Source organism: Canis lupus, chromosome 2 (assembly GCF_003254725.2).
Source record: "Canis lupus dingo isolate Sandy chromosome 2, ASM325472v2, whole genome shotgun sequence".
NCBI classification, from domain to species: Eukaryota; Metazoa; Chordata; class Mammalia; order Carnivora; family Canidae; genus Canis; species Canis lupus.
The window spans coordinates 48,726,030-48,748,680 of NC_064244.1; the positions used below are offsets into that span (position 1 = coordinate 48,726,030).

General features: G+C 36.6%; 3 long non-coding RNA genes across 8 annotated transcripts in view; 2 read left to right on the forward strand and 1 right to left on the reverse strand.

Moving 5' to 3' along the window:
- LOC112660308 (uncharacterized) overlaps positions 1–22,651 on the forward strand; it is a 69,241-nt gene that overhangs the window by 28,627 nt on the left and 17,963 nt on the right. The window contains exon 7 of one of the 4 annotated variants that reach the window (XR_007406719.1): positions 6,139–6,210. The exons of the other annotated variants lie outside the window; for them this stretch is intronic. This is a non-coding gene — a long non-coding RNA (uncharacterized LOC112660308). Of the gene's footprint in view, positions 1–6,138; positions 6,211–22,651 lie in introns of those variants that run through there. 4 annotated transcript variants of the gene reach the window in all.
- LOC112660307 (uncharacterized) overlaps positions 1–22,651 on the reverse strand; it is a 283,140-nt gene that overhangs the window by 15,266 nt on the left and 245,223 nt on the right. The gene's annotated exons all lie outside the window — the stretch shown is intronic.
- On the forward strand, positions 16,175–20,920 carry LOC125753907 (uncharacterized). Its single transcript, XR_007406721.1, has 3 exons — positions 16,175–19,025; positions 20,308–20,339; positions 20,500–20,920. It is a non-coding gene; the product is annotated as an uncharacterized LOC125753907 (long non-coding RNA).

The window sequence follows — 22,651 nt, forward strand, 5'->3', positions numbered from 1 at the left end:
CTCTTGAGATAGACCTATAACACTATAAACTTCTCACTCAGAACTGCTTTTACTGTATCCCAAAGATATGGGACCCTAGTTTGCATTTTTATTCATCTCCATGTGTTTTTATATTTCCTATTTGATATCTTCAGTGACCTATTGGTTATTTAGTAACATGTTGTTCAGCTTCCATGTGAATGTGGGTTTCTCTTTTCAGTTTTTTCTTGTAATTGATTTCTAGTTTCATATCACTGTATCAGAAAAGATGTCATTTCAGCTTTCTAAAATTTATTGAGACTTGTTTTGTGGCTTAACATGTGATCTATCCTGGAGAATATTCCTCATGTACTTGAAAAAAATGTATATTCTGCTGTTTATGACTAGAATGCTACCTATCTTTTGGGGCCATATGGTCCAGTGTATCCTTCAAGGCACTGTTTCATTGATGATTTTCTGTCTGGCTGATGTATCCATTGCTGCAAGTGAGGTGTCAAAGTCCCTAGTATTATTGCATTACTGTCAAGTTCTTTCTTTATGTATATTAATAATTACTTTATGTATTCAGGTTCTCCTATGTTGGGTACATAGATAGTCACAATTAAATCCTCTTGTTAGATTGATCCCTTTATCATTATGTAATGCCCTTCTTGTCTCTGGCTATAGTATTTGATCAACTGATTGATTGGTTGATTGATTGATGGTAGGAAGGGTCAGAGTGAGAGAGAATCCTAAGCAGGATCCATGCCAAGCATGGAGCCTGACATGGGGCTGGATCTTACAACCCTGAGATCATGACCTGAACGGATCCTTAACTGACTGAGCCACCCAAGTGTCCCTATAGTATTTGTTTTATATTCTAGCTTTTTGTGTGTGTGTGCTTCCATTTGCATGGAACATCTTTCTATTCCTTCACTTACAATTTATATGTGTCTTTAGGTCTGAAGTAAGTCTCTTACAGGCATCATAGAGATGGTCTTACGTTCTGTTTATCCATTCAGTCTTTTAATTGTAGCATTTAGTCCATTTATATTTATTGTTTTAAAGATTTTATTTATTTATTCATGAGAGACACACAGAGAGAGAGAGAGAAAGGCAGAGACACAGGCAGAGGGAGAAGCAGGCTCCATGCAGGGAGCCTGATGTGAGACTCGATCCCGGGTTTCCAGGATCAGGCCCTGGACTGAAGGCAGATGCTAAACCGTTGAGCCACCCAGGCTGCTCAGTCCATTTATACTTAAAGTAATTGATATGTCAGTTATTGCCATTTTGCTCATTGTTTGTTAACTGTTTTGTAGTTCTTCCCTTTTTTTTTTCTTCTCTTGCTCTTTTTCTTTGTGGTTGATAGCTCTCTCAGTTATTAGGCTTGGATTCCTTTGTCTTTATTTTGTTTTGTATCTATTGCAAGGTTTTGATTTCTGGTTACCATTGAGTTCATATGTAACATCTTACATATATAGCAGTCTGTATTAAATTGATGGTTGCATGAGTTAAAACACATTCTAAAAGCATTATATTTTTGCTCCCATCCCCCCTAACATTTTATAGATATGATGTCATATTTTACATATATTTTGTGTATCCTTTGACTCATTTTTGTAGGTAGAATTGATTTTACAACTTTGTTTTAACCTCCATACTGGCTTTATAAGTGATTGTTACCTTTACTCTGTTTGCTTTTACTTGTGAAATGTTTTAATAATCTTCTTCTGGTTTTGGCATTTTCTTGCCACTTAAAGAATTCCCTTTAACATATCTTGTAAGGCTGTTTTAGTGGTGATGAGCTCCCTTAACTTTTGTTTGTCTGGGAAAGTCTTTTTCTCTCCTTCTATTCTGGATAACCTTGCTGGATAGAGTATTATGGTTGAAGGGTTTTTCATTTTAGCACTTAAATATATCGTGCCACTAATTCTAGCCTGCAGTTTTTGCTGAAGAATTAGTCAGTAGCCTTATAGGGTTTCCCTTGTGTGAAACAGTTTCCTTGTCTTACAGTGCTTTAAAATTTTTCTTTTTTACTTCTTTTTGCAATTTTATTATGTTTCTTGTTGTGTTCCGGGGATTGATTTTGTTAAGGACTCTCTGTGCTTACTAGACCTGTGTTTGTTAATTCCTATGATTCTGGAAGTTTTCAGGTACTATGTCTTCAAATAAGTTGTCTATCCCCTTCTCTTTTCTCCTTCTAGAATCCTTGTAACATGAATGCTACTATGCTTGATGTTGCAGAGTTCCCTTAACTTTTTCTTTTTGCTGTTAAATTTAGTTGTTTTCCATTACCCTGTCTTCCAGATCACTGACCATTCTGCATCCTGTTGATTTCCTCTAGTGTATTTTTCATTTGAAACATTAGATTCTTCAGCTCTGACCGGTGGTTATTTTTTTACCTTTGTGGAAGTTTTCACGGAATGCATAAACTCTTTTCTCAAGTCCAATGAGTATCTTAATGACCATTATTTTGAAGTCTCTGTCAGGCATATTTTATCTTTATTTTATTTAGGCATTTTACTTTAGTTTTTTGTCTTCTTTTTATTGGGACTTATTCCTCTGTCTACTCATTTAATGAACTCTCTGTGTTTGTTTCTATGAATTAAGTAGGTCTCCTAGTCTTGAAAGTAGTGGCTTTGTATGAAAGAGGTCCTATAGCCCAATCTTTCCTAGTCACCAGGACCAGGTGCTCCAGTGGTATCCTTGTGTGAGCTTCCTGTGGGCTCTTGTTATAGTGGCCCCATGATTACCTTTAGCCCCACTAGCTGCAATGATCTGCTTTGCCTTCTGTGGGTCTACTGGGCAAGGTTTGCTCCCTTTGCTGTTAAGAGCCCAGAATGTGGTGCTATGGTTTCATTTGTGGACAGGGCCCACCCAACAGCCTGTGTGCCAGCAATAAGCTTCTCAGCCACACTGCAACTTCATTGAAGAGCAGAACTTCCTCCTTGTGCAACCAGCTAAGAGGCTGACTAGAGGCAACACTTTTAGCCTGGATTATTCAATTACCTCCCTCCACCTCCTCCAGAGGTGGGACTCACTTTTGAGTGGTGGTGTCCCAGCTGGGACTGCCTGATGAGTGTGATGGGGCTGGAGCTGCTGGAGGGAAGCCTATTAAGGTGGGCAGGTGGGATGGGTAGTTGTTAGGGAAGCATGGCATAAGGGCACATAGTCCTAGCAAGGGAGACAAAGAATCTTAGAACTCATTCCTATAAGCATCTGGCTATCTAAATTGCAGGAGGGGAAGAAAAAGTGCCCACAGCCCTTTTGTTCCTGAAGAAATCTCCTGAAGATCCCTTCCCTTCCAGCACATGTTCTAAGTTCAGTCAGTAAATCTCTTATACATAAACTCTGAAGCTTTACAAACTGTGGATTCTGTGCTGTGTCTGAGGCTGAGTTATTTAGTCTAGTGGCCCTTAAAGAGCAAGGTCTCTGTTTCTTCTCATACCCTGTCTCCCTGAGTTAAGTCTTGCTGGTGTTCAAAGTCAGAACATTGAGTCTGACTCATATAATCAATATGTTATAATAAGTCTATAACATATTATAGGCATTCATCTTCTAAGGGGGGATCCCCAGTAATGCAGGTACCCAGCATGCAATATGGTTCTCTCACTTCTCAGTGCTATTGATAACCTTTCCAGTTGTGTTTGGTTGCCATGGTGGCTTGGTTCCCAACTGTTTCTCTGCCCCTCAAACCCTTTACAATGCTTCCTTCTCTCTACAACTAGCTGTGGAAGATCAATTTTACCAATCTTCAGGCCATTTACAGAGTCAGCTGCATGGACAATAGAGGTGGAGGGGAGCAGTGAGGACAAAATGAGCTCAGGATCCTCCTACCCTGTTATCTTCCTGAAAGCTGCAGACTTTTTGTTAGGGATAATATGTCCTCTTGTTGATTGGCCATTTTAATTTGGAGTTTCTAGCATCTGTCATCAAAAGCATCCTAAGCAATACCTTATAATTCTATAATAAGGCAAACTGAAGCTCTGAGACATTGAGTTACTTGTGTAAGCTCAAAATTCAAAACTATTTCAGAAGATCAGATACATGGATATACACATCTGGGTAGCTTGGGAAAGGACTGGAAGCAAAGATGAAGAGATAAGGAATAGCTTAATAGAAGTTTGTGTGAAGAAGGCCTAAGAAATTCAAGTGTCATATAAGTCAACAGGATGGCAAGCAGCAATAAAATGGTGGATAAAAGTTTAAGGCAATCTAGTTCTTTGTCAGTGATGACGTGGAGCATAAAGCAGGAAGGAAAATGTTTAACTGTATTCCACTTGAGTGTATTCTGTTCTCATCTACTGCACTGTGTGGCCCATTCTAGGTACTCCATTTTCATGAAGACATTGAAAATTGAGAGCATGTATAGCATAGTGTGACTCAGATGAAAAGGTCTGATAGTCATGCCATAAAGTTTTAGATAAGAAAAAAATGACTCAGAAAAATATAATTGTATTGCTCAAGACTCTTTAGGGGCAACCAGTAGAAACACAGACTGGCTTAAGCATAATTTTCTGGTTCACCTCCTAAAAGGTCAAGAAGCAACATAGCTTAACCAACAGGCTAGCTCTAAGGGTTTTAACAACGTGGTCAGAGCTCTGTTTCTGTCTTAAGGCTCTGCTTTCTTTGTGTCACCATCGTTTAGTCATGTGGGCTGTCCCCACAGTTCCAAGCTCATATTCCAGCATTTTAGCAACTCCAAAAGATGGATATTTTTCATAGAAGTGCTGGTATAGAATTCCACTGGAGCAACTTGGATCACTAGCCTGTGACCAAAATAATCACTGTGGCCAGAGGAATGCTGAATATGTTGAATGAGAGTAGCCCTGTTATTTGCACATCCTAGAGATTTGGGAGAAAGAAACATTTCACCCCATGGTAAACCATATCAATGGAGAATAGGATGAAGAAAGTTTCCCATTGGAAAACTAGAAGTGGTTCCTAGGTAGGCAAAAATAGAGATGATGACTTAAAAAATACCTCTACTCAAATATTTGGTTCTCTACAGATTAAAAATATAACCCCCTTATTTAGTGAAGAGTAACCTGACATAAGAATTAATGTGTAGAAGTTGCTGGGAATGTATTTCTAAGCAACACAAAGAACTGTATGATCATTAATAATGAATAGGTTGTACCAAAAGGGGAGGATGTCCTATCATAGGAAGTTTGCAGGCCAAGGTTAGGCGGCCACCTGTGAATGCTACAATACAAAATATTTCCTGGTAGGGAGGAGGAACAGAAGAAATCGAAGGCCCCTTACAACTCTAAACCTATATATTTTATGATATAGTCTATATATCTATAATAAATATAATTTATGCTCTATATTATATCTATAATATAAAATATATGTGATAATAGTCTATAAATGTTCTAAAAATCATCTGTTGTTCGTTTTGTTCCTTTAAATAACTCCTATAAACTGGCATTTCTGGAAGTTCTTCGGCTTATCAGAACACTGGATAATGAATTTTGACCAGGTCTTCTGTTGTTATAGTAACTAGAGAAAGACATCACAAAAAGGATTAGCTTGTGATGAGAGAGTTTTTAAATAGCCATTGCCACAAATAGAGAGTTGATATATGTGGTAAGGCCAGAAGAGCACTGCAGATGACCCATCCCTTTAAGAGAAAAAATTCCAGATGAGATATACAACCATAAAGCATGACAGAAATTTCAAATAGAAAAACCTGGATGAAAAGGAAAGAAGATAAAAGAGCTCTGAGTAGGTACTGGTACAAGATCAGGGTTAGAGTTCATAAGAGGAAGTTGCTTTGAATAAGAAAGCATGGTATTCTTTAACATACCAATTCAGAAAGAGCATTTCTATTTAAATCAGGATTTAGTTGTAAACTCAAGAACCATTTGGAAATATGTTGGTGCCACGTGAATAGAAATTGACTCTTTCCTGTGTACGCAATGTCTCCATCCAACTGGGGGAGAAGAGACGGGTGGTCCTTCTGTGTCAGTCAAACATACCTACTGACCTGACAAAACACAGCTAAGTCTGATCAATTGTCTTAATGGGTCAAAAGTGCATGAGAAATAAATAATTTTAATTTAGTGGAAATTGAAATTAAGCTTATTTCAGCATAATTGTTAATAACCTCTGCTTTGAATAAATCTTTTCCCATATGTTTCACTGTTTTGCAAACACATAATTGTTGTGCCCAAGATCGCGAATCCGAGAAACCACCAAGGAGCCGACACCAATGCAAACACACGAGGGTTTATTTACAAGCTCTAGGTGGGTTTCAGCTTAGTTTTTTATAGACTGGTCTAGGGGATCTTCAGAAGGGGTGGAGGAATTTCTCAAGTTCTGTTTACATTTTGATATGGGGCTTTCAAGGGCATTGAGCTCTGTTCTCATTCTAATAGGGGCTTCCTGCCCTTGGCTTGGGCTGTTTTTATTCTAACATGAGGCTTTCTAGGATGTTAAGCTGTAAGCTGTTTTCTTCCTGTAACTGAAGTAAGGTAAAGTTCAGCTCTTATTCACAGGGGCCTGGGATGGCTGTACTTGTGATAACGCTAAACTTGAGGTGGAATGGCCTTGATTTTTCTTGGCCTCCACAATAATAAGGACTGGACTACATTTGAAACTATTCCATGACAAGGCACGGTGATCTCTGAACTTTGTACAATTGTATACAAAGCTGATGTCTCAGCTTTTGCTCAGAGAAGATGCTCCATAGTCCTCACCAGATTTGCACAAAGAACTATGACCAAGAGCACTAAGTGATCGTTCGACACAAAATTAGCTTGGGAAACATGTACAATGAATCCTGTGATAACTCCAATATTGCTCTAAAACTTATAAAAAGGGGGAAAAGATAAAGCTAATGGCTTCAATGAAGTGCATCTCTAATGCACAGATTATCACAAGATGTTTTCACATACTATAGCTGGCATAGAAAGATTGGAACAGCCAGTCTTAGACTCTTAGACTTCTCTCTTAGATAACAGAGGAGGCTCTCTATGAATTTATTAATAAAAACATTGTAGAATATATTTCTCAGTATTTTTTTCTGCAGGTTTATTCAGCACACAGGCTTTCAGAAAATCAAGTAGGTAAGCTACAATTCAAGGCAGTATTATCTACAACACTGAAAATCAGAAAATATAAACATTTCATAGATTTTTTTTTTCATTTCATAGATTGTTAAAAAACTTTAGACTTTTAAGTTTTCCAAAAGCTAAAATTGCATTTGTTTTTTCTTTTAAATCACATTAATACTTCTGGTTAGGCAAATGGCTGTAATTAAAATAAATCTAGGGGATCCCTGGGTGGCTCAGCAGTTTAGCGCCTGCCTTTGGCCCAGGGTGTGATCCTGGAGTCCTGGGATCCAGTCCCACGTCGGGCTTCCGGCATGGAGCCTGCTTCTCCCTCTGCCTGTGTCTCTGCCTCTCTCTCTCTCTGTCTCTCATGAATAAATAAATAAAATCTTTAAATAAATAAAAATAAATAAATAAATAAAATCTTTGTGTCATTAAGGAAAATAATAAAAATATGACAGGAAAAAAATGTTCCTGATGCATGTGGATACTGAACACACATGCTTCTGATAATATCCATTTCTGCATGGCCTTGCCACACAGATGCCATTTTTAAAAAGTAACCTATGAACCCGCATGTTTCCTGTATGTCATAAAATTTCCTTCACCAAAACATTTTTCTGTGCATTATTGACTATGAATTGCCCTCATGGCTTCAGCCATGACTGAATTTAATCCCAGTCTAGATGTATGTATATTGCTGAAATTCCAAACTCGATTTCCACAGTAACAAGTCCTTTTCTTTTGCTCTGAGGCCTTCTTTGCTCTTCCTGTTATCCAAGCCCTAAAGTTCTGGCATGCTGCAGCTGCCCAAAGTCTCTGAGACCCCACAATGCACCAGTGAATGATTGCAATTGACACCTGGAGACTTCAACCCCAAGGCAGATGAGGCTGCACTTTCTTGCCCCTTTAACTGAGACCGCCATACTTCTTCCCAGGCCTGATTGCCATGTAAAATAGGAAATCCCTCTGTCTCTGCTCCAGGACCCCTCTGTGATCATTCAACTAATGTGTACCATCATATTCTAGGGACTAAAGATCTCCAACTACTTTCTGCCTTTGTTATTCTTTCTTGCTACTTTTTCTAAAATATCTTAAAATATTAAAAATTAGCTAAGCCAGATCAATAAAAACATATGGCAGAATGAGTTTTCATGTCCTTAAATTTACACCATTACTGACATACTTGATTTAGTAATTAAAACACTTAGAACTATCCAAGGGTACTAGCCTTTTTATACCATTATTAGACCTAGCAGTTGTTTCTCATCTTGTAGCTGAGCACTTTTTTTTTCTTAAAGGAATAAATCAGTGTCTTAAACTTAAGGAGAGTATACTTAACATCTTCCTTTGGCCTAAAAATCTGAGGGGGGGAGAACAAAATGTTTTCTTGCCCTATATATATATAAAATATATATAAATATTTAATAAATATTTATAAATATTAAAAATATTAAAAATAATTTAATAATATATTTGTAAAAATAAATATATAAAAATATATTTTTACCTATATATATAGTATCTATATATATATTATTATCTATATATATATATATTTTTTTTTTTAAATCTATTTCTCCATGTATCTCTCTTTTTTCTACTCCCATGTTATGGTAGCTGGATATTTTTGGACTCTGATGAGAATATCATACAACTTCTTAAAATGTCTCTTATACTTTGTCATATACTATTTTTAGTGATGATCCTTAAAACAGTGTTTTCTGAACAAGACAAGTTCTGTTTGGCAGTAATGTTGTTCATAGACCTTTGATGTAGCCTGTTCTTGGTCTACTCAAGTGATGTTTCCTTTCTAGTCTCAAATGTACAGCTGAAAGGCAGAATGATGTACACCAAGAAGAATGCTCAGCTTCTTGCAGGGTTTTTAAAATTTACCTCTGTTCTCTGGAAGTAGCGGTATTGCCTACCTTTACTGCCTAGAACTGTGTTACTCTGAACCTTCACTCCAAAACAAGCCCTTCCTGTCTCTATGCTTACCAAAAGAATTTTACTTTTGGAATCCCTGGATGGCTCAGCGGCTTAGTGCCTGCCTTCAGCCCAGGGTGTGGTCCTGGAGTCTCGGGATCGAGTCCCACATTGGGCTCCCTGCATGGAGCCTGCTTCTCTCTCTGCCTATGTCTCTGTCTCTTTATCTCTCTCTCCCTCTCTTTCTCTCTCATGAATAAATAAATAACATCTTTTTAAAAAAAGAATTTTACTTTTTAGCATCACACTCCCCCAAAGGCTATGTAGTGCCACAGTTCTGAACCTCTTCACCTCCCCAATTCTTACCCAGTTATTTCCTGGTAGAAATACCTTTAATAAGAGTAGTAACTTGGTAGGGAGAAATAATACTTGAAGATTTGGTAGTGGGACAGAGAGACAGTTGAGTCCCCTAGGGACAGAGAAACAACTGCCTAATTTTCTTTTTTTTTTCTTTTTTTTTTTTTTTAGAGAGAGAGAGAGAGAGAGAGAGAGGCAGAGACACAGGCAGAGGGAGAAGCAGGCTCCATGCACCGGGAACCCGACGTGGGATTCGATCCCGGGTCTCCAGGATCGCGCCCTGGATCAAATGCAGGCGCCAAACCGCTGCACCACTGAGGGATCCCTAATTTTCTAAGTGACTTAGATCCTGTGACCCTGGGTCTACGAACAGGCTGTAGTAATGGTAGGAAGGGTCTTGATGCAGATATTTTTAGGTATACTCTTTTTCATAAAGGTGAGCCTAGATAAGTCATGAAAAAGAACTCAGTATAATATTGCTCATTGCAAAAAAAAAAAAAAAAAAACATACTGCTCATTGCCCTCAGTTTTTGGAGGGGATGAACATTTAACTTGTTTCTTTTAGTGGAAAGTGGGAGAAATAGAGGCCATAATTGAGGCTTCTAGATAAATGCTATATTAAACAAGGAGTCTCTTGTGGGAGCTTATCTTCTCAAAGCGCCTTTGAATTTTAATCCTTTTTACTCAAGCACAAATAATTTTTTCTAAATTTGGTGTTTTTCTTGAACCTGATTACTATGCATAGCAGGTTGTATTTTTGCAAAGATGGTCAAAAAAATATTTCGCATTTCACATGCATTTCTGCAATGTGACCTTGATGATATTCCCTCATCAAGAAGTGGAGTTGATTTCTCCACGTCCTTGAATCTGGGTAAGACCTGTACCTCTTGAGCAATAAAGTATAGAAGAATGGGCCTGGCACTTTCCCATCTTGTTTTTTGGAAAACATTCTCTCCGGAAGCTCATTCTGGAAAGTTAGCTGCCATCTTAGGAGAAGCCTATGCTACCAAGAGGATGGATACATGTAAGGTGCTCCAAGGCCAAACCCCAACTGACCTCCCAGGGGACAACTAGGATCACTTGTCACCATGAGAATGAGTCATATGAAATATCTAGCCCAGTAGAGCTTTGAGATTATGCATGCCCCAGCAGCTATGTGATGATTTCATTCAATATGAGAGCCTCAATGTAAAAACGACCCAGCTGAGCTTATCCATAGAACTGTGAAAGAAAAAAGATACTTTTGTTTTAAGCCACTAAGTTTAAGGTAATCCGTTAAGCAGTAAGAGATCATTGGAATATTATCTTAAAAAGAATTTTTTTTAAAAAAGAATACTATCTCAAATGGAAACAGATCCTGTAAATCGTTGTTTCTTTTACTCTCCTGAAGCTGATCTTGAGCTTTCAATAGTATTTTTTGGAAAGCAGAAGGTGAGTCTAAGTAATTTTAAGACTAAGGATAAATTGAACTAATAATATGATAATGGTCCAAATAGTGTATAAACGTTTGTTGGTATGTATATGTATGTATTGGTTGACATACTAGTTCACTAGGGCTGCTGTTAAAAAAAAAAAAAAATCACCACAAAACAAGTTAGTGGATTAAAACAAATTTATTTCACAAGCCTGGAGTCTCTAAGTATGAAATCAAGGTCTGTGCTGACAGGGACATGCTTCCTCTGATACTTCTAGCAGAGAATCCTTCCTTGCTTTTCCAGCTTCTGGTGCCACTTAACATTCCTTGGCTTCCTTGGTTTGTGGCTACATCACTCCAGTCTCTACCTCTATCTTCATGTCACTTTCTCTTCTATGTGTGTGTCTTCTCTGCATGCTCGCCTCTTTTCCTACCTAGATAAGCCAGGATTATATCATCTCAAGACCCTTTACTAAAATATATTTGCAAAGATCCTCTTCTCAAATAAGATGCTGTTCACAGGTTCCAGGGATTTGATATGGTTATCTTGGGGGGGGGGGGGCATATTTAGGCCAACAATTGGTATGGGAAGCAACTAATGCAAGCAAGTCCCTACAACCCTAAGGGAAAGTAAATAAAGCTTATAATTATCAAGCAAGTGGATGAGTTCATTGCCTAGAGTTTCAAAAACAGATGGTAGTTTATGCTGCAGTGTGAGTTCTTTCTGCAAAATTGATGACCAAGTGTGGGATACTGTGTTTGCCTTCTGTTCAGTTGTTATGATCACTGACACTACATATATTAGTGTGAGATAAATGTAAGCTGAATGAGTATTTGTAAACGTATTTAAACGAAGCTCAGTTAAGGGTTACATGGATACTAACAAGGTTAACTTCATCAAACAATAAGGGATAGCTTTTGTTACACCCCATTGGGATCCCCCTGCAAAATGCTTTATACTGATCCCATTTTCATTGGCATTTAGCTGCTTTCTTAGTCATCTTCCTCTTTTATCCCCCCTTCTATAATTACCATAGATATATTGCTTATCTTCTTTACTTAAAGTCTGATTATTTTCCTTGGCACTGTTCCAGACATATACTGCTACTTACTTATCTAAGCTTCTTATTCATCTTACATTCCCTAAAGGACAAGATCTCATAGGAAAAACTCATAGCTCATATTCTCACACTAAAAAGCATAAGAACTAGTTAAGTGAAATGCCAACTAAACATGCCAGTAGTATTGGCAGGTGGTATGATGCCTGGTGGCAAAAGCATGAAACATCCAAGTCAGTTAATGTTGGCATTTGCTTTATCAGATGTTTATGATTTGTAAATGCAATTACTATTGATTGAAATTGTGCGGTATCTGAGCCAAGATTAAACAGATAATTAAATTCCTCTGCTGAGCTATCCATGTAATCCATTAAATACTTCTACTGGTCAAAGTTGATTTTGAAATAGAGAATGTTTAAATACACTAATTCCCTCCGCCTCTCTATCCATCTCTGTCTCTTTTATACACACACCCACACTGATGGAGAAGCAATGGTCATGATATGATCTTTGAGGAAAAAAGCAATGCAGAAAATAAAAAAATGTCAGAATTTTGAAATTCCTGCTTTTATCTAATTTTAGAAAATAAAGGCAAATGGAAATTTAGGCATTTGTTATACTACATTCATCTTCTAGTCTACAAATCTCATTATCGGGAACTATGATCTCAGTCAAGACCTAAGCAGTTTTTTAAAAATACCAATGCTATGAAAGGAAGCCATCACTTGTCTTGGAGCATATTCAATGAGATTAGTGACACATGTAGATATGTATAATACAGGGGGTCCCAATATTGCATGTATAATCAGCTTACTGAACAATCTGAACAAGACAGTTTTATTTTCCACCGCTACTCCTTTCAAACATAATTTATGAGATCTACCTTCCATGCTCCCTAATGACCTCTCATTCCCATTTTAGTGAGTACAGTTCCATTTTAGGTGTGAAAAGTACCATTAATCAAAATGAAAACGAACTTTGTACATGGTCTCTAATTTTATAATTTTAAACCAATAAATATCAGGAGAAGAGATGTTGGTCATACCATCTTACTCTTCCCTACATTCCTACTCCTTACAAGAAGTTCTCTTAGGACCTCTCTTAATTAGAAAACCACTATATTAGTTTGCCAGTGTTGCCATGACAAAATACCACTGCCTGAGTGGTGGAAATAACGAATTTATTTTCTCATAGTTGTATATGCTAGTACTGGCCATCTATATAACCCCTTTGGGGAAAAAAATGTCTACTCAGATCCTCTGCCCATTTTTTAATTGGGTTGTTTGGGTTTTCTTTTTTTATTGTTGAGTTAAGTTATTCAGACAATTACGTTCTTCATATACTTCATATCATATCAAATATATCATTCATGAATATCTTCTCCCTTTCTGTAGGTTGCTTTTTCTTTCACTGATGCTTTCTTTTGCTATGCAAAAGCTTCTTATTCTGGTGTAGTCCCAATAATTTCTCTTTAATTCAATGAATAATCATTGAGCCTCCTTAGAAATAGGACATTATGCTGATGTAGAGTTACCTATCTTAATTACTACATTACTCAGGGTGTGTTTTTGTTACTGTCGTTTTTGTTGGTTTTGTTGTTGTTGTTGTTGTTGTTGTTTGGTTGCTAGTAACAGAAACCCAATCCAAACTAGTTAGTATTTAAAACAAAACAAAACAAAACTAAAAACTCCTGGCTCACAACCTGAAATATCATGCAACATTAGGATAGTTCCAGTTCATTATTATTGATTTTTCTTCATCTTTTGGTTCTTCGTTTCTCTTTGTTAACTTTGTTCATAGATAGGTCTACCATTCATTGGCTAGTTTTAAACTTAAAACAGAAGTTTTAAACTTAATGTCTATCAGCTTAGGACCTCAGTGAAATGGGAGTGCTTTTCCAAGAGCACCGACTAAAGTTTCTGGGCCACTGTTTATTGGCTTTGATAAAGTGAGTTTATGTCATGTGATTACCTTTGAATCATCACTGTGGCCAGAGAGAACCAATATACTGATTCGTCCAGTTCAGCTCTGCTCTTGACACCAAGAAAAAAACTAAGCCCCACCCAAATGACCAAGAATTAAATAAGGTCCTCGTTGTTCTCCAATTAAAAAGAGGGACTAGATACCCAGGAATGAAAAGAACACTGACCTGCTACATCCAATCTCAAGAAACTACAGAGTACAATAAGATATAAAGTACATAAACAGCTGTACTTACATCTGTACTTACATCACATCATGTACTTACATCACATCACGATGATGTGATGGTAAATGTCTAACTAGCTTTCTAAGGGAAAAACAAAATCCCTGATTTGTAGTGTTTGCCAAATCAGAGGTGTACGTGTTCCTACCATAGGTGATTTCAGCCTATCAATATGATGTCCCTGATTCTGGAATTGGAAAGAGATGCATTTTCACCCTTGGCTCTTATGATCCAGTATGACCTATTAATAGTACACCACTATAATTATTAAAGAATAGGTAGGATTTTCATTTGAGGTAGTCAGAGGTGGCTTAATATCGATGTAGTATATGATCCAACCTTGAAAAGATCCACAGAATATTTGCAAGTTCATTGTATGTGCAGTAGAATTAAAAAACAGAGATTTACTTTATCTCAAACAGGAAAAAGGAGCTATTACAGGATACTTTGGTCTGAAATGTTTAGGATATATCTTTTAAAGCCCTATATCAAGGTAGCCTTGATGTAACATTTTTGGGGAGGAATGGTTATAGTGGGGGAGATGAATTTTTGATTCTGAAGGTCCCATCAGTAGAATTGTGAAATCATTCCAACACTTCCTTCATCTTCTAAAATCTCCTTGTTTTATTATTTCAACTTGTTCATGTCAGACCTGATTTATGTGTGAATGTAACTACAGGCCTTTCCATTAAAAAAAAAAAAAAAAAAAAAAAAGTCCAGTTTCCTCAAGAGAAGTGACCTGGGAGAAATAACATTAAGATAAAATTAGCATAAAGGAGTCATAGAATTCCACTTTCATCTCTGACCTACAAAGAGTTTTGAAGTCATAATTACTGTCCTTAAAACAAGAAATAATTGAATAAGCTGAAAAGCAATTGCTTTTCTTGGATCTCCGTTAGGAAATAGTGGTTATAGGACAAACCATCATCCCAAAATCTGGAGAGAGAGAAAAAAGTCCAGAAAGTCATAGCCGGTATGTGGTTACCTGGAGCAAAAGTGGCTTAGATCCATTAACTAGTAGGAATACTTAAGTGGTAATTTTAATGACTTGCTGAATGTGGATTAGTAAGAAAAAGAGAAACTCCTGGGGGTCACATTTTTAAGGTGAACCGATGTTGCGCCAATTTACCTCCAGCTTCCCCACTATGTTCTCACAGTAGGTACCTGACAAAGAGCAAGCACTGTGCAATAAACCCAAAGAGTGGGCTGCCCAGGTGGCTCGGCGGTTTAGTGCCTGCCTTGGACCCACATCGGGCTCCCTACATGGAGCCTGCTTCTCCCTCTGCCTGTGTCTCTGCCTCTCTCTCTCTCTCTCTTTCTCTCTGTGTCTCTCATGAATAAGTAAATAAAATCTTTAAAAATAATAATAAAAAATAAATAAACCCAAAGAGTTCTCTATACCAAGGGCCTATGAAGTAAAAGGAAAGGATCCCAAAGCCTTATCCAAATTGAGAGAAGGGCATTCCTTACCCTCTTGCGTACTCTAGCTTTCTGTCTTAGTTAAGGGGGAAGTAAAAACTACATTATGGGACAAGAATTGTGAAGGTCACATACTTAAAACACAGGACCACAAATAATATCATAGAATGCATTGCCTCTCCCCTAGTTTGCCACTACATAAAGCTGACTGTAGCTACAGTGAATTGAAGCTCAAAGAGCTGCAAGACACAATCTGAGGAGGTGTACTTTAGGGAAACCCAAAGTGAGGAGGGGAGATAACACAAGGACCCTAGAGGAATTTCAAGACACTGGCACTTTTACCTATAGTAAACATTAAACAGCACAATTCCTAGCCAGATAATCACAACAACTCACACAAAAGTCTTATTTAATTCAAAGCCTGTTATCTGATGTAAAGATGTCTGGCTTTCAACAAAGAGGTCACATGCCATTCCGAAAGATAAGGCAAAAGCACAAGAAACAAGGAAATCATAAAAACCTACTCAGATATGGCATAGGTGTTACAATTCTCAGAAAGGTATTTAATTTTTTTTTTAATTCCAGTGTAGCAAACATACAGTGTTATATTAATTGAAGGTGTACAATATAAATGATTTGTTAATTCCGTATGTCATCCTATTTTCCGACTCAAAATTTATCCCAGTGTCTAAAAGAAATAAAATATTTTTTATATCTTTGAGAATTAGCATCTTTTTTTTTTAATTTTTATTTATTTATGATAGTCACAGAGAGAGAGAGAGAGAGAGGCAGAGACACAGGCAGAGGGAGAAGCAGGCTCCATGCACCGGGAGCCCGACGTGGGACTCGATCCTGGGTCTCCAGGATCACGCCCTGGGCCAAAGGCAGGCACCAAACCGCTGCGCCGCCCAGGGATCCCAGAGAATTAGCATCTTTTTGAAGACTTTTTGCATGATGTTAAGTGTAATATCTAATTCCAATCACCTATTTCCCCCATCCCACCCCTCACCCGCCTACCTCCCCTCTGGTAACCATCAGTTTGTTCTCTATAGTTAAGAGTCTGTTTCTTGGTTTGTCTCTCTCTCTCTCTTTTTCCCTTTGTTCATTTGTTTTGTATCTTAAATTTCACATATGAGTGAAATCATATATGGCATTTGTCTTTCTCTGTCTGACTTAATACTCTCTAGCTCCATTTATATAGTTGCAATGACAAAACTTTATTATTTTTTACAGCTGTTATTTCATTATATATATAATTTATATATTTTTTATGGCTAAGTGTCATTTCATTATACATATAATTTATACATAATCAGTCAATGGGACACTTGGGCTGTTTCCCTCTTTCCCCTCCTAGATATTTTATTCTTTTTGGTGCAGTTGTAAATGAGATGGCTTTCTTAATTTCTCTTTGTGCTGCTTCGTTATTATTGTATAGAAATGCAACAGATTTCAGTAAGTTGATTTTGTATCCTGTGACCTTACTGAATTCATTCATTAATTCTAGTGCATTTTGATGGAGACTTGGGGGGTGTTCTTATATATATTATTATATCATCAGCAAGTAGAGTTTTACTTCTTCCTTACCACTTTGGGTGCCTTTTATTCATTTCTCTTGTCTCATTGCATGTGGCTAGAACTTCCAGTACTATGATGAATAAAAGCAGTGAGGGTGGACATTCTTGTTTTGTTTCTGGCCTTAGGGGAAAAGTTTTCTGTTTTTCCCCATCGAAGTTGGGTTTTATATAAGGCCTATATCATGTTGAGGTAGGTTCTCTCTAAATCTACTTCAGCAAATGTTTTTATCGTGAATGGGTGTGCTTTGTCAAATGCTTTTTCTGGATCTATTGAAATAATCATATGATTTTTATCCTTTTTATTATTGATGCGATGTATTACATTGTGAATATTGAACCACCCTCACATTGTGGAAATAATCTTACTTGTTTGTAATAGATGATTTTTTAAAGTATTGTTCAATTTGATGTGATAAGATTTTGTTGAGGATTTTCACATGGATGATCATCAGAGATTCTGGCCTGTAGTTTTCTTTTTTGTGACATCTTTATCTGGTTTTGCTGTCAGGGTAATGCTGGCTTCACAATTAATTTGGAAGCTTTCCTTCCTCTTCTGTTTTTTGGAATATTTTGAGAATAGGTTTTAACTCTTCATTAAATGTTTGATAGAATTTGTCTGTCAAGCCCTCTGGTCCTGGAATTTTTTTTCACTGGGAGTTTTCTTATTATTGATTCAATGTTATTGCTAGCAGTCATGATTTTCAAATTTTCTCTTTTTTCCCGCTTCAATGTTGGTATATGTTTCTAGGAATTTATTCATTCCTTCTAGGTGTCCGATATGCTGGGGTTTAATTTTCATAATGTTCTCTTATAATTCTTTGTATTTCTTTGGTGTCTGTTGCTGTTTCTCTTTCATTTCTGATTTTGTTTGAGGCCTCTTTAATTTTTTTAATGAGTCTGGCTAAAGAGTTATCATTTTGGTTGATCTCTTCAAAGAACCAACTACTGATTTCACTGTTCTATTGTTTGTTTTCTTAAATTTCTATATGATTTATTTCTGTTCTACTATTAATTATTTCCTTCCTTCTGCTAGCTGTCCTTTTTCTAGCTCCTTTATGGGTAAGGTTAGGTTGCTTGAGATTTTTGCTTCTTGAGGTAGGCCTGTATGGTTATAAACTTCCCACTTAGAGCCACTTTTGCTGAATCCCAGATATTTTGGACCATTTATTTTTCATTTTATATTGTTTCCATGCAATTTTTTATTTCTTATTTGTTTTTTGTTGTTGTTGTTGTTGTTGTTGTTTTGTTTGACTCATTCATTGTTTAGTAGTATGTTATTTCGTTTGTGTATATTTGTGTTCTTCCCAGATTTTTTTCTTGTGGCTGATTTCTAGTTTCATAACATTGTGGTCAGAAAAGATGCATGGTATGACTTTGATCTTTTTTTTAACTTGTTGAGACTTGTTTTATAGCCTAATAAGTGATCTATTCTGGAGAATGTTCCATGCACACTTGAAAAGAATGAGAATTCAGCTGTTTTAGGAAGGAATGTTCTAAATATATCTGTTAAATCCACCTTTTCCAGTGTGTCATTGAAGGCCACTCTTTCCTTGTTGATTCTCTGTTTGGATGACCTATCAATGTAAGTGGGGTGTTAAAGTCCCCTACTATTACTGTATTCCTACCGATTACTTCCTTTATGCTTGTTATTAGCTACTTTATGTACTTGAGTACTTCCACATTGTGTACATAAATATTTACAATTGTTATATCTTCATGTTGGATTGTGCCCTTTATTATTATATAGTGTCCTTCTTTGTTTCTTGTTACAGTTTTTGTTTTAAAGTCCATTGTGTCTAATATAAGTATTGCTACCCTGGCTTTCTTTTCACTTTCATTTTTTTGTTTTGTTTTGTTTTGTCTTAAGTATTTTATTTATTTATTCCTGAGAGACAGAGAGAGAGAGGCAGAGACACAGACAGAGGGAGAAGCAGGCTCCATGCAGGGAGCCCGACGTGGGACTCGATCCTGGGACTCAGGATCATGCCCTGGACCGAAGGCAGGCGCTAAACTACTGAGCCATGCAGGGATCCCTTCCCTTCCATTTGAATGGTAAATGCTTTTCGATATCCTCACTTTGCATCTGCATGTCTTTAGGTCTGAAATAAATTATTGTAGGGAGCATTTAGATGGGTCTTCATTTTTGTATTCCATTTTGTCACCCTATGTCTTTTGATTGGAGCTTTTAGTCCATTTACATTCAAAGTAATTACTAATAGGTATGTATTTATTGCCATTTTGTTAGTGGTTTTATGGTTGTTTTTATAGTTCTTTTCTGTTCCTTTCTTGCTCTCTTCTCTCATGGTTTTCTGACTTTATTTAATGATATATGTGGATTCCTTTCTCTTTATTCTTTGTGTATCTGTTACTGGTTTTTGATTTGTGGTTACCATTAGGTTTCTATACAATATCTTCTGCATGTAGCAGTCTATATTAAAGTTGATTGTCACTTAAGCTTGAATTCATTCTTTACTCTTCTCCCAATGTTTTAGGTATATTGTGTCTTACTTTACATCCTTTTGTTTTGTGAGTCCCTTGATATTTTTTTTTTATAGACACTGATTTTTACTGCTTTTGTGTTTCCTACTTTTCTTACTCTGACTTAAGGTATTTTCTTCCCACTCAGAGTGTCCCCTTTCACAATCCTTACAGAGTTGGTTTAGTGGTGATGAATTCCTTTAACTTTTGATTGTTAATTTTATAATCTCTCTTTTTCTGAAGGATAGCTTTACTGAATAGAGTATTCTTGGTTGCATGTATTTTTCTTTAAGCATTTTGAGTATATCATGCCATTCCCTTCTGGTGTGCAAAGTTTGTGCTGAAAAATCTGCTGATAACCTTATGGGGTAATAACTATAACCATCTTCTTTACTCTCGCTGCTTTTAAATTCTGTCTTGATCACTAATTTTTGCCATTTTAATAACTATGTGTCTTGGTTTGGACCTCCTTGGATTGATTTTTGTTGGGGAATCTCTGCCTCCTGGCTGTGAACTTTTGTTTTCTTTTCCAGATTTGGGAAGTTTTCAGTGATTATTTCTGCACATAATTTTTCTAACCCCTTTTCTCTCTATTCTTTTAGGATCCTTATAATGTGAATGTTATTATACTGATGGAGTCACGGAGTTCTCTAAGTCTATTCTCATTTTGCATAGTTTCTCTCTCTCTCTCTCTCTCTCTCTCTCACCTGCTTAGCTTGATCACTTTCCATTTTTCTGTCCTCCAGGTCATCGATTCATTCTTCTGCTTCCCTAGTCTATTTATTTCATCTAATTTATTTTTTTGTTTCATTTATTGTGTTCTTCATTTCTGATTACTTCTTTTTTATCTGTTAAGGGTCTCACTGATGTCCTCCACTCTTAAGTTTGGTGAGTATCTTTTTTACTATTATTTTTAGATCTCTATCAAGCATATTACTTACTTCTGTTTCACTTAAGTCTCTTGTGGTTTTGTTCTGTTCTTTCATTTGGAACATATGCCTCTGTTTCTTCATTTTGTCCAACTTTTGCATTTATTTCTCTGTGTTAGGAGAGTCAGCTACATCTCCTGCTCTTCAAAGTAGCGGCCTTGTGAGGATGAGGTCCCATAGTGCCATGCAGTACAGTGTTTCCTGTTTACTGGAATCTGGCATTTCAAGAATGTCTCCTATGTGTGTTGCTTGTACCCTGCTGTTGGAGCCAAGCCACTTTTTCTTCAATCTAGTCATCTGCAATTATTCTTTCACACAATTGAAGAATAAAGAATATACATAAAAAATGCCTTTGATGGTATCATTAGTGGACTGGAAATCGCCATAGAAAGTATCAGTATGGGACACCTCGGTGGCTCAGTTGTTGAGTGTCTGCCTTTGACTCAGGGCGTGATCCCAGTCCGAGGATCAAGTCCCACATTGGGGTCCCTGCTAGGAGCCTGCTTCTCCCTCTGCCTGTGTCACTGCCTCTCTCTCTCTCTCTGTGTCTTTCATGAATAAATAAATAAAATCTTAAAAAAAAAAGAATGGATGAATCAGTATGGAAGTGTTGAATCACCGTATTGTACACTTGAAACTAATATTACACTGTAAACTAACTAGAATTTAAATAAAAACTTTTTTAAAAAAGAAAAATAGAATCAGTATGCTTGAAGATAGGTCAAGGAGTAATACACTCAGAGCTAGGTCTAAGCATTGGATAGTCCACTTTTTATTAAGAGCCCAGTAAGGTGTCCCATCACTACCTAGTAATTTCCAGGGAAGAACCATTACCACTTCTAAACAAAAGTGATAATTCAAAGGAGTAAACAAAGTAAAATTGGGCATTTAAATGCAATCATTACATAATCTCTGAAACTTTTATTAGGCATTATTAATTTTATGGAAATAATGTTATATTATCTCTTTTGGAGTATATTTGTATTACAAACTTTATACAATTGTGGATTTAAAGCATTGCCTCCAATGAAGGAAATAACAGACCCTAGGGAGGAAATTAGAGATGGAGGGCTTTCTTATTAAACCTAGAATTACAAAAAAAATAAAATAAAAATAAACCTAGAACTACAAGAGCAGAAGATAGCAATACCAGGAAGGTGAGCAATAGGATAGTGTGCAAGATAAGGGGTGGGGTGAATGATGGAGACTAAAGAGCCAGGGCTTCTGTAGTATCAGGACAACTTCATTAAGTTTTACATCCAAGTGTAGGAATAACCTGGAGAGAGTTTCAGGGAGATTATAAGTTCAGAAAAGAGAAAAATCAGATCCTGTGTGAAAAGGTTACATAAATTTGGATTGTTCAAGCTGAGAAAATAGATGGCAATGAATATTTTTAACATCAGTAAGTAAAAAGAAAATGGTGACCAGCTGGTCTTTTTCTAGATGAAAGAATTCAGGAAAAGGCTTTAGAGTATAATGTAATAGATTCAGAGTATATATTGTTACACATTTAAATGGGCTGCCAGAGAATTGTGGAAACAGAAGCAATTCTTATTAACTATGGATGATTTCATCTTTTACTAAAGGCCAGAGTATATACTTAAAATTAGATCCCAGACCTTGATAAGAAGATTTGTCCTGTCCTGCATTCTTTTAACAGTTTGCTTTTATTTCATAAAAAACAATTGCCAACTAATTTGTTCATTTGTCAAATGCAAATAGAGTAAAACCTCTTTCCAAAACCATTCACTTCAGTATCCGTTTCATAAAGAAGCCAGCCCTTTTTAGATCCCATCCAAAGAGTGTGTCAATACTGATAAATCAAAGGACTACATTATAAGAGGTTCTTATCTATTAAGCATTCTATGGCACACACAACTCCAGGATGATGACACTGTGTGCCTGCACTGAAAACACCTTACTCATGTAAATAGAGTCACTACTTTGTTAAGTTCTTTGAAAAGAGAAAATGGTTTTTTAACAGATAACCAGTCCCTATTTCACAACATTCAGTTGACTCACTTTCTAGACAAGCTTCAACTATAATATTGCTTTGGTGTGTTCAAAGGACCAATAATTTATTCAGTAAGTGTTGAGGATAACTCTGTTTCTTACACAAGATGAAGAGGTAGAAGATACATAGACCTGCTCAGGTTTCACCTAGTGACTTGGTTTCTTAAGAAACTGTTCATCTTGGTTTTTGTCACTCTTCTAAAATTGTTGAAACTGGAAGGCCCATTTCAGTTAACTAAGTAATTATTTCATATAGAG